Here is a 13,713-nt window from a genome sequence, read left to right on the forward strand (position 1 = left end):
TCATTCATCTTTTACGGGCCAAGCTGGCATCATTGTTGAATTGAAATAAAGTGTCCACCGTGTGAGCATTTGCTTTAGTTAGTTTAATTTTCGATGCATTGTCTATGGTTACTCAGAAGTGGTATTATTTCAACTTCCCCCTGAATCTCAATTGTAAGGAGAGTGGAGAGGCCATCCTCAGTGTGGCCTTTCTTAACCCTTCTAGCAGTGTTGGACTTGGCCCTTAGGGCAGGTTCACCCCTAAACTTTTTTGCTTTTATTTGTGACCCTGTGTTAGTGATTTTTGGGTCTCTGCGCACTTTTTCCCTGTGTCCCAGAGTGAAGTGCGTGCGTGTAGTATGGCTGGCCTGCCCTCCCATAGGAATGCATGGGGAATGTATGTGTCCCTGGTAGTTCCTGATGCGTGGGGTGTACAGGCTCGAGGTTGGTATGTGTGAACTCGTGTGATTAAATAATTCGCAATGATGTATGTGGCATGATTGTGTCTTGTGCGGAAGTACCACTTCTAGACATGGCTATGTGTGTGCTGTGAAGGTGCTGGCGTGTGATTGGCTGGAGCTGGCTGGCATGCCAGGCTCCAGGAAGTCTGGATGGGTCTGCCCGGTGGTGAGTGTGAGATCAGCATGAGTGATGTGTGGGAGGAGTGTACCTGTGTCCTGAATGGGCTGGGTTCTCCCCACACAATGCTGGCTCCGCCCCCATGTGGTATGTCTAACGACCCTAGCCCTGCCAGTGAATGAAAGGGGTGGTTGGCCCATCAAGAGTGCTCCAAGACCAGCTGCAACTGGTCTCCCCCCACCCTGCACCTCCAAACAAAGGAATGTGGTGTATTAAAATGGGGCGGTGTCCCCACAGAAGGGGTTCTCTTTTCTGATCCTGCCAGAGGGGGCTGTTGCTACTGCTGGGCCAGAGGACCGCCACTTGGACTGTCTCCCTGCCTGGAGACCCAACCTGGCCCCCTACCTGCCTCCAGCCCTTGCTGGAGCCTTGTCCTGTCCTCCACTGCTGGGGAGCACTGAGGATTCCTTGCCTATAGTCCTGAGAGCGCTGTCCCCCAGTGCTGGGAGCACCGGCAATCCTTGCTTAGCGCTTGAGAGCGCTTCATGTGGCTTCTAGCGCTGAGAGCGCTTTATTTCATCCCCTGGCGCTTGGGAGCGCCTTTCCTCCGTGGCTAGCGCTGCTAGCGCTGCTAGCGCTGTGGGTGCCCTTCGCCGGTGCCCACCCGGCATCTGATCGCCCCGTGAGATGATCTAGCGGTGCGGGTGCCACCCTGCTCATTTGCCGCTTTTATTGTGCCCGTTTTGGTGATTTAATCACGGAGGGAGCCCACCCCTCGTGAATGCCCCGTGTGATCACCGCCGCAGCACCGGGCCGAGAAGGAGGAGCAGCCGCGTCATAGCCCGGCCGCGCTGGGATTGGCCCAGGCGGCCGAGCCTCCCGCCGCGTCACCGAGGACCGGAGAAGCAGAAGCATCCGGCCGTGCTCGAGGCTCCCCGAGTGGAGAGGAGCCCCGCGTTGCCGGAGAAGAGAAGCCGGCAGTGTTTCCCGCCCCCCCCGCAGCACCAGTGAAGTCCCGGTGAGTGCGGGGGCGGGTTCTCCTTGATCCCTCGAGCGGTCCCGTTGGTAGGGGGCCGCTCCGACGTATGCAGCAGTTCCTTGTCCGTGAGCCTGTGAGGCTCTTCGGGGCTGTGGCCCCTGCTCTGAGTCCCCCGTGAGGGACTCCAACCAAGCCCCCACCAGTGTTGAGGAGCCCCGAGGCTCCTAGGGGCAATTCGTTCTGTGAGCCCAGAGAGGCTCGAGGTCAGTTCTTTGTGTGTGAGCCTGCGAGGCTCGAGGAGGGCATCCCATTGTTCTTTGAGCCCCGAGTGGCTCTCCAGTTGTTCTGGGGTCCCCCGAGAGGGGCCCCCCTGCCCACATTTGTGACGAGCCCTGAGAGGCTCAGGGCATTTCCGGTTCTTTCGAGCCCAGAGAGGCTCTTGCGCCCACAGTTGCTTTGCATGCCCCGAGAGGCTCAGGGTGCCAGTTCGTTGTTTTAGAGCCCAGAGAGGCTCATCAGTGCCACAGTGGTGGTCCTTGAGCCAGAGAGGCTCCAACGTTGTCCTAACTTTCCCTGCACCAGTTGCCCAGCACTTTGTGGGCAACTGCCACGTTTAGGCCCCCTGACTTTGGACACAGGGCGGTCTAGCCCTAGAGAGGCCAGTTGGCCTAGGGACAGTCACAGGTGGTGACTTCTGTGAGTTTGGCGCAATTGTACTTTTCCTGCACCTCTGAATGTGTTTTTATGCGTCATGTGCCTTGTTCTACACCTCTGAATGTATTGTTGATGCATCATGTGTTTTCCCTCCTTACACCTCTGAATGAATGTTATGCATTGCATCATGTGTTATGTTCTTACACCCCTACAGGTATTGTGATACTTAGGTGGTTGTTTTCTCCCTAGTGCAGGTGGTGCTAGTGAGGTCCTGGTTACCAGTGATTACTGGTTGTGTGTTCTATTTTTATATTGTGTGCTACAGTGATTTTATTTTCTACAAGTGCTAAGTTCTAAAAGTGCATACCCTTGACAGTGGTCCAGGTGGCCCTGTCCTGTACATTATCGCTTGTAAATTCCGCCCGTGCCTGTTGGCACAGTGTAACAAGATGTGTGTTTTATCTAATGTATGTTTATTATAATACAAAGACTATTTTTATATAACCTTGTGTGGAGTTTCCTTTGTGGTGGGCCCTGGGTGTTGTTGCTGGGGTGCGTGCGCAAATACTTAACTTACATCGCCTCCAAGTTTAGCCTTGCTGCTCGCGCCACGTTACCTAGAGGGTGAGCAGGGGTTATCTTGGCGTGTAACTCCCTTGCCCTGACTTGGGAATTGGGATCTCTGACTGACTTTGGCGAAAGCCCTGGCCAGCCGGGGGTCCCGTTTCCAACAAGCAGGAACATCAATAAGGAAGTCATTCTCCCAGTTGAATTTTGCATAAGACCAGGTCTCTAGGAGACAGATGATTGCTGGGCAAAATCTCATCAAGCTATGCACCTATATGTTTCTAGGCCAGCCAGGTTTCAAGAGATAATCGCCAAATTGCCACTAAAAAAGAAGCTTGGGGTCTTTTGGGGGGAATTTTATAAAGTGCAAACTTGACCCGAAGGTATCAGAGCGCTTTACACGAGCACCAATGGTGTTACAGATGGACACACTCATTTTGTTAGGCACGGGGAGATCGCCCAGAACCCCAGGATGTTGAGTGGCCCTTCTGAGACTCGAACCAGGTTCCCCAGCTTCAAGGTCGACCACTCTAGCCGTTAGGACACATCCTCTCCCCTTTACTGTTTCATTTATTTTCACTTAACCCTTCCTGACAGCAAAGACCTAAAGACATCAGTTGTTGCATTAACCACTTTGAACTGAGTTCATTTCCATATCTGTTCTGCCATGACTCGAACCAGGTTCCCCAGCTTCAAGGTCGACCACTCTAGCCGTTAGGCCACATTCTCTCCCCTTACTCATTCATTTTTTTTTCACTTCGGCTTCTCGACAGCTAGGACCTAAAGACGTCAGTTTTTGCATTAACCCCTTTGAACTGAGTTCAGTTCCATATCTGTCCACCTTCTTTATCAATCTGTGGTTGTGCGGCGATTCAACAGCAAACCAGTTCTGGTGCTCCTGGTAAGTTAAAGGGATTTCCAAATCTTGGTATACCCTATAACGAGCTAGAGGGTCTACCGTTCTTTAGGCTTTAAACGGCCCGAGGCAGCACTGATAGGGTCAAACCCCTTACCCCACCCATGAGTAAAATCTTTCAAAGGCATATCCCCCGGGTGCAGGTCGCGTCATTGTAACAGACCCCGCCTCCCACCACAAACACCTCAAACTTTGAGATGTTGAGCAACTGCTTCCCCGTAAAAGGCCCCTATCGCAACAGGCCTCCATAGTAAATGGATTCAATTTAATATGGAATCAAAGAAATGGAAAAATGATAGAATGGGAAATACATTTTTTTATTTCAAGCTTGACAATAGGTGCTCCCTTATTGTCAGGTCGCACCAGAGGGGCATCCGGAGAACACTGCAGAGACTCAGGCAACCTAAAGACGCCACGGACTTCGGATGAACCTCAGTTCCCATGAACAAATGGTGAACACGTTGCGGACGCCATCCCGTTCACGGAAGGAGAGTATTTCATCTCTTCATGTGAACCAGGCGGGTGCCGTTTACTCATGCTGCTGAGCTGCAAGGATCCATTGTAAGGTCTGGTAAGAGTGCAACACGCACCGCCCATTCTGTTGTGTTTGTGTTCGTTGAGCGCTCAGTGGATGTGGCATAGTGCCAACATCGGCCCATACCCCAGCCCGCTCACAACAATTCCCCATAATAACAGACACCACACAATGTTTTGTTGGAGAAAATTGTTGCAGCTTTATTTGCATAAACAATATGCCAACATGTTGGGTTATCTTACGGGCGATCCAGGGTCAGGCCGCCTCTCGCCACCTGTCCACCTGATGAGCCATAAACCCCCTGAGGTGTTAACCGCGGGGGTGTTGTCAATTTTGGGGGTAGGGCTAGCCCCTCCCCCCAGCGGACCTCCAGTCCACCCCTTACTCACGCCCCTCCCCACTACAGGGGGCTGAACGTTGCAGGCAACCCCCGGTTGCTCAGGTCCACAACCGCCTGAAGGACTAACGGGGCGCCGTCACTCCTCAAGGATCCCACCGAGGATCTCCCTGGGGATAATTGGCTCTCGCACCCTTACTGTGCTCCTGTAGAGGGTACCCTTCTGTACTTTCCAGCGTTGGATCGCCCTGTAACTCCGCCATGGCTCTGGGTGTGGCTGCCGCCACCCCAGAGCCCCCCACCTTCTATTGCTCTTTTATTTCCAACCTGCCGCTACCAACGCTTCCGCTACATCTAGCAGGAAGAGGTCCATCCCCACTTCGGATAGGTGTATGCCATCTTCTTCAAAGCACCCTGTGCATTTTGCATGTGGCAACCCATTGGATGACAAAACCAAATCCTCTTTGCTTTGTGAATTGTGCATCGCGCTGTTCACCCGCCTGCGCGAGGTCTGAATGCCTCCCATGCCTTGCGATGCCTCCCCTGACCTTGCACCCCGCCAAGATAGCCTCAGGGTCATATCGGACCACCATATCTCACCGGTCCCCAGCAAGTTGCTCAATTCGCCCAAAGGCTCCTTATCATGTGCCGCAGGCCCCTGCGCCCCAGGTAAACCAACTCATCAACTCCTAGGTGTATTACTGATAAATAGGGTGGTGAGTCTGCCCAGTCTCTGAAGAATATTCTGCTTCAGGCTATTCCAGTGCATGTCAGGGGTTCCCAGTCACTGAGCCTTCACTTCCAACCTGCTGCTGCCAATGCTTGGCCTTATTTTAGCAGACATAGGCCTATTCCTAATTTGGGCAGTTGAATCCCATCAACCCCAAAGCACCGTTGCTACTCCATGGTCCAACGTGAGGACCTCCCTGTGGATATTCGGCTTTCGCACCCTTACTTTGCTCCTGTAGAAGGTACCCTTACTGTACCTTACAGCCTATGGATCGCCCTGTAATTCCGCCACAGTACTGGGTTTGGCCACCGTCCCCTCAGGGCCCCCCACAGACCTGGATACCTACAGTCTGTTCATACAGAGGCCTCCCTAGGCTCAAGCGAGGACATGTCCTATCCTCCTCTGGACATCTGTGCTGCCCCGCCACCAAAATCCCCTATCAGTTCTGCCTCTCCCCGAGACTGTGAACTGTATCAGCAATGACCCTGAACCTCTCAACTATCACTGAAAACTGAGTTCTGGAGATGTCCCTATTGGCGCTCCATCCCCTCCATTTCAGCACTGGCACGGCCCATCGCACCCTCCTGGGAATGGCTCACTCGCGCCCCCTGCCCACCAAAAGGCCTATTTATGTGTAACCCATAACCTTGCAACTATTCCCGACAGTATCAGGGTTCTGTTGAAACATAGTTTGCTTGACTGCCGAGTGCACATTGCTCCGTCCCGGATATGATTTTCTCTACTCCGTTTCCGGCTGCTGACCTTGCCCAACCCAACCCTGGGCGAACTGAAAGAGGCTATACTTCGATCCCTATAAGCAGCTGCAGTTGCTAATGATGGTCCCATACAGAACTGGCAAACTAGATGCTGTCCCATATCACTTAAACATGATACAGCACCCCTTGGCCCATCACATCAACTTTACAACCCAGGAGAAAGCCTGCGCTGGCTGCCCCAGGTCCATGCTGCACACGCCTTAGTCTAAGGAGCTCTACCCAACGGAGCATATGTCCCACATAACTGACCCCATTTGTATCCCCCAACAGTGTCTCAAAAGAAGCGAACCAGGCCCCCTTACGGCTAAAAGGATGCCCTGGGCCAAGGCAATTGTCCCTCATGATCTTGGCGGGCCCAGCCGCGCTTACGGAAGTCCAGACTTGACAATACCGTTGCCCCTGTCCACCTGGACCGGCCCTCTCCCCTGCTGTGTGCAAACCCTTTAGTGTGCCACAAGTACCGACCTTCAGATAAGTTCTGGAGAAGACCCCTGGGCACCCCCTTAATAAAACCATACCAGTCTTCTGCCTGTTGGACTTGGCCCGCAGGGCATGTTCACCCCTAAACCTTTTGCTGTTATTTGTGACCCTGTGTCAGTGATTTTTGCGTCTCTGCGCACTTTTCCCTGGGTCCCAGAGTGAAAGTGCGTGCGTGTAGTATGGCTGGCCTGCCCTCCCATAGGAATGCATGGGGAATGTGTGTGTCCCTGGTAGTTCCTGATGCGTGGGGAGTGCAGGCTCGAGTTTAGTATGTGTAAACTCGTGAGAGTGAATGCTGCGAGATGGTGTATGCAGCATGTATGCGTCTAGAAGGGAAGTGCTACTTCTAGACATGGCTGTACGTGTGCAGTGAGGGTGCTGGAGTGTGATTGGCTGGAGCTGGCTGGCATGCCAGGCTCCAGAAAGTCTGGATGGGTCTGCCCGGTGGTGAGTGGGAGATTAGCATGAGTGATGTGTGGGAGGAGTGTACCTGTGTCCTGGATGGGCTGGGTTTTCCCCACACAATGCTGGCTCCGCCCCCCTGTGGTGTGTCTAACGACCCTAGCCTCCCCAGTGAAAGAAATGGGTGGTTGGGCCATCAAGAGTGCTCCAGAGCCAGCTGCAACTGGTTTTCCCCCCACCCTGCACCTTGAAACAAAGGATTTGTTGGTATAAGAAGGGGCTGTGTCCCCTTGGAAAATGTTCTTCTTTTGGATCCTGCCAGAGGGGGCTGTTGCTGCTGCTGGGGCCAGGAGGACCACCACTTGGGGTGTCTCCCTGCCTGGAGACCCAGTGTGCTGGCTCTGGCCCAGCCTTGCCCCCCTGCCTGCCCTGAGGAACTTTTGCTGGGCTTATTAGCCCCCAGCGCCTGGGAGCGCTTTTTATTGCCTTTTGGCGCTTGAGAGCGCTCTGTGGTGACCCAGCGCTTAATAGCGCTTGATTTGCCACTTTAGCGCTGGGAGCGCTTTACTGGCCTTTATAGCGCTTGGGAGCGCTTTGTTCGTGAAGGCCGGTGCCCACCCGGCATTGCCCAGGTCCGTGATTTATTGGATTCACGAGGGAGCCCACTCCTCGGATCCTGGGAAGCTGCCTGCCTGCCTAAGAAGCGAGCCGCCGCGCTGCCCGCGGCGACCCGGAAGCACTGGGCCGGCTGACCAATTGCAGCGCGGCCCGAGACAGGCAACCCGGAAGTCCCGCCCCTCGCAGCAGAGAAGCTGCCGGCCGGGTCCCCGAGGCTCCCCGAGTGGAGAGGGGAGCCCCGGGACGAGAGAGAAGGAGCAGAGCCTGCCACGTCTGGTTGAGGCCCCAGGACGAGAGGAGAGGAGCCCCGCCCGCGGCCCAGCTGCAGCGCCAGACAGCCGGTGAGTGTGGAAGAAGCCGGCAGTGGTTCCCGCCCCCCGCAGCACCAGTGAAGTCCCGGTGAGTGCGGGGGCGGGTTCTCTTTGTTTCCTCGAGCGGCCCCGTTGGTAGAGGGCCGCTCCGACGTGCACCCCAAGCCCCCCCCAGGGTTGAGGAGCCCCGAGGCTCCAGGCGCTAATTGTTTACCGAGCCCATAGAGGCTCAAGGGGGCCTGCTGGTTTCGTGAGAGCCCTAAGAGAGGCTCTGGTGCCCATTTTCGTTTTGAGAGCCCTGAGAGGCTCTGGGGCAGTGGTTCTGGAAAGAAGTGCCTGAGCGAGGCTCAGGGCGCCATTTCTTGTCTGGAGCCCAGTGAAGCTCCGCAGTGCCACAGTGGTGGTTCTTGAGCCCAGAGAGGCTCCAACTTTGCCCTAACTTTCCCTGCACCAGTTGCCCAGCACTTTGTGAGCAACTGCTACGTTTAGGCCCTGACATTGGGACACAGGGACTGTCACAGGTGGTGACTGATCTGGGTTTTGCGCAATGTTATTGCTACACCTCTGAATGTTAATGCATCATGTGTTTTGTCTTTACACCCCTACAGGTATTGTGACATGTAGGTGGTTGTTTTCTCCCTAGTACAGGTGGTGCTAGTGAGGTCCTGTTACCAGTGATTACTGGTTGTGTGCTCTATTTTTATATTGTGTGCTACAGTGATTTTTATTTCTACAAGTTCTAAAAGTACTGATACCCCTGACAGTGGTCCAAGTGGCCCTGTCCTGTGTAATATCCCTTGTAAATTCCGCCCGTACCTGTTGGCACAGTGTAACAAGATGTGTGTTTTATCTGATGTATATTTATTATAATACAAAGGCTATTTTTATATAACCTTGTGTGGAGTTTTCCTTTGTGGTGGGCCTTTGGTTGTTGTTGCTGGGGTGCGTGCGCAAATACTTAGCCTACATCGCCTCCAAGTTTAGCCTTGCTGCTCGCGCCACGTTACCTAGAGGGTGAGTAGGGGTTATCTTGGCGTGTAACTCCCTTGCCCTGACTTGGGTGTGGTGGTCTCTGACTGACTTTGGCGAAAGCCCTGGCCAGCCAGGGATCCCATTTCCAACATTGCCCATCTACCCTTGTGGTTACCCCTCCTGTCACCTATGAGCTGAGGCCAGCAGTTGCATAAAGTACTTGAGCACAACTGGGGCTGATGTGTAATGGGGGGCATGGTAAATGCACAACCGCTACACTTAACCCTGCTTCTGCTCTCCCCTACAGGAAGTCAGAACCGGGATGTCACCTTGCCCCCCGAGAGCACTTAACCAGGAACAGCATTCAGGCTCCGAGCCCGGAGCCCCCTTGGCCCTTCCTGCTTCCGTTCCCACCAGTCCTTCTCAGAGTGGTGCCTGTGTACTTGATCCGATTGTCCTGAAATTAGAACACAGGTTACACTCCAATCCTGGACGTGCTGACCCAGAACCTCACATTCCCTTATTGCACATGGGATGCAGGATATGCCCAGATACACCAGTATGTTTAAACGAAAACGCATTATATTTTGTCTCAGGGAATGCATGGTGTGCCCACACTCTGCCACTGCATACGGAGAGGCACCCCAATTATTGCCCAGTAAAACAACAAATTGCCCAGCCGCATCAGTTGTTTTTACAAGAGATAACATCCAATTATTGCACAGGGGCTACCTGCTCTGCACCGACTCACCAGTTAACTACCAATGTCTAATTCCATGGGGTGTAACTTGCACCCCACAACCGGGACAGTAATGGCACCTGGGGAGAACCTGGGAATCCCAGACCCCAGCACACTGCCCCCAGTGTTCATGATATGCCAAGACCCATCAGTTGTGTAAAAGAAAACGCATTACAATTTTTTATCACAGGGCATGCATGATTTGCCCAGTCTCCCACTGCTTGCGACAGAACACCCCAATTATTGCCCATTAAATCAACAAATTGCCCTGGTTCATCCGATGTTTTTACAAGAGAAAACATCCAATTATTTTACAGGAGCTACCTGCTACGCTCAGATTCACAAGTTGACTATGAATGTAATACTTCCATTGGGTGTGACCTGTGTGCCCCACAACAGGGACAGTCCTGACACCTGGGGAGAACCTGGGAGTCCCAGACCCTAGCACACTGCCCCCAGCGTGCTATGACCCTTTTACCTGTTGACATTTCAGGTGAACCCCCATGTGAGTAGGGCGGTTCTCCGGCGCGGTTCCTGCATTTGAGAAATAAAACAACCATTAGAAGCCCTGCCCCCCCTCCATATTAGCAATATGGATTCTCTGCAAGAGTCAGTGGCCATCAATGCCCCCCAAGCTACCAAGGCCAAGCCTGTTTGTCAGTTACGAGGACTAGTTTGTAAAACTGACCTCAAAGTTCTCCTCCCTCAAAGGCACTTCCAAATGTAATTCATGCCCTCTCTATTATCAGATGGACGACCTTATTAATGATGACTAGGAAGAATCATCCCAGTGTGCCCTTGTGGTTTGAGAGTCTGTCATTTACTGCAGTGTTACCGTTTTTTCCCCGTGTTTGGCACTCTATAGTAACATGCACACGTCACTTTTCTCTTATAACACACTGTTTGCTACCTCTTACATTGTGTTTGCTTTCGATACTTGCACAAGTGCCACCCTTGCCTCATGTAACGTATGTTCTTGTGTTTGAGTGTCTGCCCTGTATTGCAGTACTAGACCTCTACTTGTACTTTATAAGCAGGCACGGTTAGCGCGCTCATGTGAACCCAGGACAGTAACTGCTGTAATCTGCGTACTTGCAAACATTGCATTCCCCCTATGAATCGGCATGAGACAACCAACTTAAACCTTTTTCTTGCGCACACAGCATCGGAGGTAGTGTAAAGAACTTCGTATGATGACAGAACGGTCAAGTAGGCCACGAAAAGAGGAACATGCTGGCGCATGAGCCACAAGCACCACAACAGAGATCAAGCAGCACTCCTGCTGTGATAAAGAAACCTTGCCGCCACGACCTACAGACACACTGCATCCTGCAATGGAAATTGCAGCAGGGATGCACTAATCACTTGCCGAACGCCCAAGCCTCGGGCCCTTGTTACCGCGGTCACTCGAGACCCAAAAGAGCCCACACCGGACCCCAACCGTGAGGGCACAGCCATATAAACTGCTTACCCTCTGCGTGGGCACTGCCCCGGGAGAACGACCAAATTAACCCCCTCTGACTGCCCCGAACTGCGGGTGTGCCGCCTCCGTGTGACACCTCCACACTAGTGCCCCCAAGAGTGACATGAAACGGCCATGACCTGCCATGTCTCCCGCCCGCTACACTGTGCAACAAAAGGCCCGGGGTCGCAACATCCGAAATTACCCACTCGAACCCGAACAAGCTCCCAAAACTTTGCGCTGCAACCACAAAGAGATGTACTAAGTTGAATGACATACAATGAAGCAGCGCAGTGCAATATGCTCTAAGGCTCACTCTACGCCCCCTTGTAAAACCAATAACGAAAGATGCAGTCCTGTAAATAAACTTGCCGGAAACAAAGACTCTCCCAATATAGCCTATTGGTGTGTTCTATCTGACCTTAACGTAAATAGTTGTGAAATGACTGCCTTGAAACCACATCATGTGGTCCTCAACCCTGGACAACAACGTGCAAATTAAACTATATTTAAGAAATGTTTCTACGAATGAACAGTGGAGCAGCGCCATCCACTGGCGTAAATACCCATCGTCGTAATGCTACACAGACTGACATCACATATGAACAGGCCAACAAATTGTCCTGACCTTGTTCAATCAACCCTTCCATCGTCAATTACACTGCATTGTATGTAGCTCGCAAACCTGATAACAACATGCCATAGCATTAGCAGTCCTAATCTATCGCAAAACAGTGCGTTCAGACGGGCTCGTGCATATAAGCCAAACAAGGTAACCTATTATCAAATAATATACCATATTTATCTCGTAGAGCGGGAGGGGGGATTTGGCCACTGCATCTGGGAACTTCCTGCCGTCCCAGGCATTGCCACAGCGGGTAATTTATGACCGCGTTTATGGGGGCGCTAGTGTATTGCACTGTGTAGTGTTGGGCACTAGGCCTGCATTACGGTGATCATGGAGACGCTGGCACAGGGTATTAGCTTGGTAAACTGGCCACGAGCACGAGCGCTCGGCCCCCTTTATTAGCCAGGTCACCTGACTCGTGACGCTGGTGGTGGGTGGGTGCATCAGTGTGGGTTACAGATTGTAAAAGACTAGAACGTGTCCAGCAAGGACTCTATATTGCTCCCCAACTTAATAAAAGTTGAGACAAAGCAAAAGTCCGAACCTGTGGGAGGAAAAACACAAAAATATGCAATCTCCTAACTTTTGAAGGAGTCTCTTCAGCTGCTTGCTAGCTGACGACGGTGGAAACTTTCAGCTGAAATGTTCGTTCTCTTGGGCTCGGCGTCCTGGTCCTCAGTGGGCGTGTTCTTCTGGACTTGCGCCATGGCAGGGTGTTCTTCATTCCATTGAGATCTTGCTTTCGGGGTGACGCCGAACAGGACGACCAGATGGTAGCCATGAGGGATGTTATCTTCTACTAGTCCATCTGTTTTCTTCACTGTAGGCAGCTTGGCTTCCCATTGCAAAGGAGGGAGAGGTTGAAGGGCATCCCTCTCACTGGGACGCCCCTCTCGCGGGTCTTCTCCTGCCACGAGATGTCCCGGAGGCCCTCTTTTTGCAGGTTTCCGCTGGGCAGGGTGTTCTCTGCAGCGTTGCTCCAACTCCACAATCCGGTGTGAATGGAGGAAGCGATGAGATTACTACCTCGCATCCGTAGTTCCACCTGGAGGGTGTCTGTTGACTCTTTCCTTTGCGCACAAGTTCCTCTTCTTCCTGGGACGTGCAGGGTAGACGGCGATGGATCCATCTCTCGTGTTGGGGCCGTCTGCCACCTGTGTCCCTGAGGCCTTTGCCCCTTGGATATCCACGGGCTGGTGTGGAGTGGTCAGTTCTCCTTCTGCCAGACGTCTGAGCTCTCTCCGCATCCAGGCTTCCGCTCAATCCCAAAGGTGGGTGTTGCCAATAGTCCAGCCTGTTCATTCCTGCAGTCGACGGGTTGTCAGAGGACTTATAGGTAGAGGCCTGTTCTTTACCTAGTGCTGCCGATGTTCCCCTGGACTTGTAGGCCCTTGTATTCGATGTTGTGGCGCGTGTCACCTTCTCTTCTGGTGGGTGTGCAGACTTGTCACACCTCTCCTCACCTTTCTGGACGTTGCTGTTCTTGATGGCGTTGTGCCACATGACTCCTTTCTACTTCTCCTTCCTTCATGGCGTCGTGCCCTTCTTCTCCGTTCTCCTTTTCGTGATGCGGCCTGGTCATCTCGCTACTCTTGTCCTCCTGACCAGGTTTCTCGGAGCGGCGTGCACTCCGCCAGTTTCCCTCTGGTCTCGTCCTGGCTCTAGGACACTGTCTTCTTTTCCACTCTGTGACTGGACCGGTCGCCGCGACCTTCTCCTGTTGATGGTTTTACTTCTGGTTCTTGAGGATGTCGAAGTTCGTTGGTCCCTGTTCGCGGACCACGTCTTACTTGAACTTCTAGGACCTCTTGCCAGTCCACACTGCCGGTCTCTGGCAGTGGTGTTGTTTGGCGCAGGTGCTGATGGCTGGGGTGATGGTGGTTGCCAGCCATGTAGTGACTCTGGATGATAGGCGTTGGTGACATGCTGGGAGCGTTGGATGTCCGGAGGGACTTGGCAGCCATGTGCCTCCGCTTTGCTGATGTTGATCTTAGGTGGCGGCTTGACACGTAGTGTACGGTTCCTCTCTTGCCTGTTGTAGGGCCACTG

This window comes from Lissotriton helveticus, chromosome 7 (genome assembly GCF_964261635.1).
Source record: "Lissotriton helveticus chromosome 7, aLisHel1.1, whole genome shotgun sequence".
NCBI lineage: Eukaryota > Metazoa > Chordata > Amphibia > Caudata > Salamandridae > Lissotriton > Lissotriton helveticus.